The sequence below is a fragment of the Elaeis guineensis genome, chromosome 3, assembly GCF_000442705.2.
Source record: "Elaeis guineensis isolate ETL-2024a chromosome 3, EG11, whole genome shotgun sequence".
In the NCBI taxonomy this organism is placed as follows: Eukaryota; Viridiplantae; Streptophyta; class Magnoliopsida; order Arecales; family Arecaceae; genus Elaeis; species Elaeis guineensis.
The window spans coordinates 109,272,975-109,278,012 of record NC_025995.2 but is presented as its reverse complement, the minus strand read 5'-3'; the positions used below and the strand labels follow the sequence as shown (position 1 = coordinate 109,278,012).

At 38.7% G+C, this 5,038-nt stretch overlaps 1 long non-coding RNA gene and 1 pseudogene across 1 annotated transcript; one reads left to right on the top strand and one right to left on the bottom strand.

Annotated features, from left to right (window-relative positions):
• Nucleotides 1-229: 229 nt before the first annotated feature.
• Nucleotides 230-2,326, bottom strand: LOC140856314 (sister chromatid cohesion 1 protein 3-like; annotated as a pseudogene).
• A 376-nt stretch (nucleotides 2,327-2,702) lies between these two features.
• Nucleotides 2,703-3,325, top strand: LOC140856123 (uncharacterized). Its single transcript, XR_012139500.1, has 2 exons — nucleotides 2,703-2,984; nucleotides 3,066-3,325. It is a non-coding gene; the product is annotated as an uncharacterized lncRNA (long non-coding RNA).
• Nucleotides 3,326-5,038: the final 1,713 nt, after the last annotated feature.

Here is a 5,038-nt window from a genome sequence, read left to right as displayed (position 1 = left end):
GAAGTGGATATAGGTTGATAATGGGGGAAATATTATCAAAAAAAAAAAAAACAAGAAGAAGAAGAAGCAAAGAATCAATCATTACATAAATTTGCTTGGGAAAGGTTCAAAAAATTGGGAGCAAGCTGATCAAATTTTAATGAAATCAATTTTCTGAATATTCTTATGAAACTTGTATATGAATTCCTCAGAATGACACAAGACTATATTAAAATCACTTAATTGCCACTTACGCATTAGTCAACACGAGAGACTTATCAAAGTACTGCTTTTTCTTTCTCTTCTTTGCCTTTTGCCTATTGACAGGAGGAGATGGTTGAAGCTCCAAGTCGGGTAACGGTTGCCCTATATCATTAAAAAATCAACATGACAAAAAGAATGGATTTAGCATAAAACATAAGAGATGACAGATTCATAGTGTTCAAGATTCATAAGCAGGCATTATCATATAAGGTAAGAGAGAGCAAGAACCAACCCAAGAAAGTCCCACGTTGAGAATATCAATATCATCTGCAGATGCAACTGTTGGTGCTTTGGCACGTGAAGGTGAGGGCAAGGATTCCCCTCCAGAGACCAATATATCTTCCAATATTGGAGAAAGATTGTCTTTTCTGTTCATGGGAACAGACTGTTCAAGCAGTCCTCCAATGTCATTGTCCATATCATCCAACTCTGGAATGTTTCCAGGTTCAAAACTGCGCTCAGCTTCACGCATGGTCTCAATCTCCGGGAACTCTTGAACAAAATGGCCCTCATTAAGACTCTGAAAGGGCCTTCTGCCTGGTTGCTTGGACCAGGGTCTCTAACACCTCCAGCATTCACATCTGGAGTAAGAATTGCTTCAAAACCACCCTCAAATGGAGGCAACACACTGCAAGGAAATAAATTATCTAATAAAGTTCGACAAAGTAGTTTGAAGAAAAACTTGTGATATGGAGAGCATGCATACTCTTCTTCCATTGGTCTGGCACCAGGATCAGGCATCTCTAGCTGAGTCGACGAATCTGTCCTGTCTTCCTGAACTAGACAAAACCAAGTAAGAAAACGAGCATTCCAGTTTGAATAGCGGAAGAACAGCAAGCTGATAGAATAATAGCTAAACATGAAGAACCTCATCGATGAAATTCTTATGTACTGTTCTCTTCCACCAGGAGTTTCATCTGCAAACATAAAAATATCCAATGTAAACAAAATTTTGGTAGTTACAGCTGAAGTTACTCGAAGATAAAATTGAAATCAGTTGAAAACCTGTCATAGTAATTTCCTCGTACGTTTTACGGTGGTCATCAAGGCCGCTGTCGAAAAACATTAAAAAAATCAACATACTTAAAAACAAGGAGACTGATAGGCTGCCAATAATTTATAATGGGCACGGAAGAATCCATACGCTGTCTGATAGATCGAGTCATCCAACTCCAAAGCATCAAGCTCGAATGTTTTCTGGCAATGTCACAGACTCAAATGGTGCTCGATCTGCATCTGCCGGGAGATTGACTTGTATCGAGGCAAATGCCATCCTTATATCAGTCAGCATCCTGTTACAATCTGGAAGAGGTAGTTGACTTTCCACGAGAATATCCGGACAAGACCCAGCAGAAGGTGCCCCGACAATCTCAGAGCAATGGGAACTTCGGGAAACATGATGAATTCTATCAAAAACAACATGCCAGATCCCAAACAAATCAACACAAGTAACTGATTACGGCCAAATATCAGCCGCTCACAAGTAAGAAAGAAACCATTCAAATTGTGATAACACCATAAGCTGATGCCAAAATCCACAATACATCACCATCAAAACATGTAACTATAGCGTCGAATTAACCATGAGAGAGAGGAAAGAATAAAGTCTCCAAACATATGAACTGAATCGTACTCTTTGTGAAATAAAACTATTTCAAAATTGGATTTTGGGTTCATGTTATTAAGAAGATTGATTCAAAACAACTTTTTTCGATAAAAAATTGTACACTTCCTGACGTGCAGTGCTCAAACCATCAAAAAATTAGCACATACAGAGATCGCCAAAAAGATCAAATAAAACTACCTAAATAAAGAAAAGTGGAACTGCCCAGAGGAGGAGGTATCAAAAACCCAAGAAGAACGAAAGGAAGTTCCGTCACTATTGATCAGAGAGTAGAAACCCCAATAATCGGGAAATAAGAGCAGATCTACCCACCGGCGTAGGACGGAATATCGATTACGTCGATCTGAGGCTTCTTGATCCTCCGCTCCAGGTGCGCCGCGATCCATACCGTCCCCAGGGGGCTCTTCCTCGCCAGAAACGTATGAGAATAGAACATCTCTCCCCCTTCTCCTCTTCTCTCTTACAAAAGTTATTCCACCTGGTTCTTGCTAGGGTTAGTGTTTTCGATGAGAAAAATCAGGAGCAGAAAAACCCAAACATGGAAGGGCGAGTCGAAGCGCGGGAATAAATTTGGCGGGAGAAATTAGAAAAAACCAAAACCCGCGCCGTATCCGTAACGTAGAATTTTTTTTTTTTTTTTTTTTTTGGGTACATTAACGTGGAACCTCTTTTATTCACACACCCAATTTTAAATATATAAAGCACTACCCCAACATCGCCTCTTGTCCAGATGCCTTCCACTTGCTATAAATTATTTTAAGAGTTCGGGAACAAAAAATCCACAACAGCAACCTTGTTTAACGACTTGTAAACTAATGCCACGTGTAATGGAGATGCAAAACCGTGTCCCGCTTCGTGGGCGCAACCGCGTAAGGCGTTGGTTGGGGCGTATTTAAGAAAGAAACGATGCGTCCGGTGCCAAATCGATGGATCGAACCCGGCCATCTATGGTTTATTTTTTATTGCAGCGGGCAGCCCGTGACAGCTGCCCGAAACCCTAGACACCAAAGCTAGGTCCCTAAAGCTTCTATAAATAGGACGAGAAGGAGGGGCTTTCTATGTAACCTTCACCTTTCCTCTTCTTCGCCGTCAGCATCTACCTGTCATTCCTTTCTCGGTAAAGTTTTTTTTTTTTTTTTTTTTTTTTTATCCTTTCTTTTTTAGGGTTCTATTAACGGGGCTTGATGATGTCTTGTAGGGTTTCATGTTTTGTTATATTACGTGTGCAAAAACTTCCATTCCGGCTGCGACAACACTTGGTGGGCAGTCCGGCCACCTTTTGCATAGATCGAACGTGCCGAGTGCTAGCTTATTGTGTGGCCTTGCTCTATCTAAATAGCAAAGCCGTGCAAAGATTTTCCTTTTTAAGATAGCATATATGACCTTTTTTTAAAAAAAAATCTTTTTTTAGTTGTATTTTTGTTGGGTAAAATTGTATATGAGATGGTTTTACTTATAATGTATCGCTTTCATAGATCTCTTTTTGTCTTCTTTTCTTTTTTTTTCTTTAGTGATTTTAATGGAGTATGTCCTTTTAATTTTTTGGAAATTTTCTTCTTTTTTCTATTATGAATTAATCGTTTTAATAATTTTTTTTTGCTGTGAAAATGAATGGATCTTACTATATTTAAAATATTAATTTGGTTTGAAACTTTTAATTTTCTTGTTTGCATCTTTTTCATGTTCCATGGATTAATCATGACCTTGCCTTCTTAAATCTTTGCTAACATAGTAAAAAAAATTTTGGATAGTCTGATCCGAAGCATGGATTCAAAGCTAGTTGAATCTAGCTACTATTGTAATGGATCCAAACTGCTCTCAAACCAATTCAACCCTACTTGTGAGGAATTAGCGGAAAGAATCAATATACGTTTTCACTCCTTATTTGCCGACGTGGAAGGAAGGAAACTCTAGGTTTGTATATTGGTGTATTTTTTTCCCCAAGTATTCAACCAAGGTGATTCTAATAGGTAGCATTTCCACTGGAGAAGGAAAAAAGAAAGAAAGAAAGAAGAAAATGGTAAACAAAATGCCAAAACGGTTCTTAGCAAGCATTGGACAACCTCTTTTCATCATGGTGAGAGTAATTAACACATGGTCCTTTGTTGAACTGTCACTTCACATTTAGCATCTTATACATATCATCTTTATACATGGTTAGGCCAGTGATTGGTAAACAATTATGCGTTTTTCTGCACAGAGTTGTATACACGGTTATGCATAAATGCTTAAAGGACTGGAGACTTCAACTTAGGATGGCCTTCACAAATGAGAGACAAGATAGTTTTTGAGTCATGAGAAATCAAACATAAAATGACGGTCAATCCAGAGGACAAACGTCAATTACTTTAGGGTTCTGATTTTGTGTTATTTGGCCTCTATAAACTGGTCACCAAATACTTGGGAGAGTCAAGTGGCCAGCAAATTTGTTGTCATGGAAGACACTAAATGTTGGACCAGGAGTTTCTTGAATAATCTGCACAGAGAGAGAGAAAGAGCGAGAGAGAGAGAGAGGGTAAATGAACAAGAAGGATAAGAAGTGGATTAGAGCACACAGACAAATATGGGTAAGCACAGGGCAACAACAATGAAAGCAGTCAGAACTAACATTACCTTTTAGTGCGAACTAACCAAATAATAAGAAATATTCTCTCATGATAGGATTTAATGAATCATTATTGTTTAGTCCAAACCAATAATAAGAGCCTTCTTGGTGGCAAAAACGTTCTTCGGATGCTTTCTGAAGCAACCAGTCTGCTGCCGTAGCTAACAATCCGAGCGTTCTCCACAAGGGGAAGCTGGCTGACAGGAACAAGGGACTCTTAAGTGACCATTCTCAAGCAAACCAGTCTACCAACCTTGGACATCGCTTACCATCTGTGCAATATATATTAATTACCACAGCAAAATCACATCATAAACAGACAACTATGGCATAGGTCTCAATTTTAAGATGATCATAGTGATACTTAAGACTGTTTTCCTGTCATGCTTCTGATACAGTTCCACCGTAGAACATGCTAACCCTGATCTGAACCGAAGAATGCAAAGCAAAAGTGGATGAAAGAATTGTTATAAAATATGAAGCCTTTTTTTGGGGTACAGAGTAGATGGCATCAACATACTTCAGCAATCAAAAATCATCAATTGGTAACCAAAGGACTACATTTT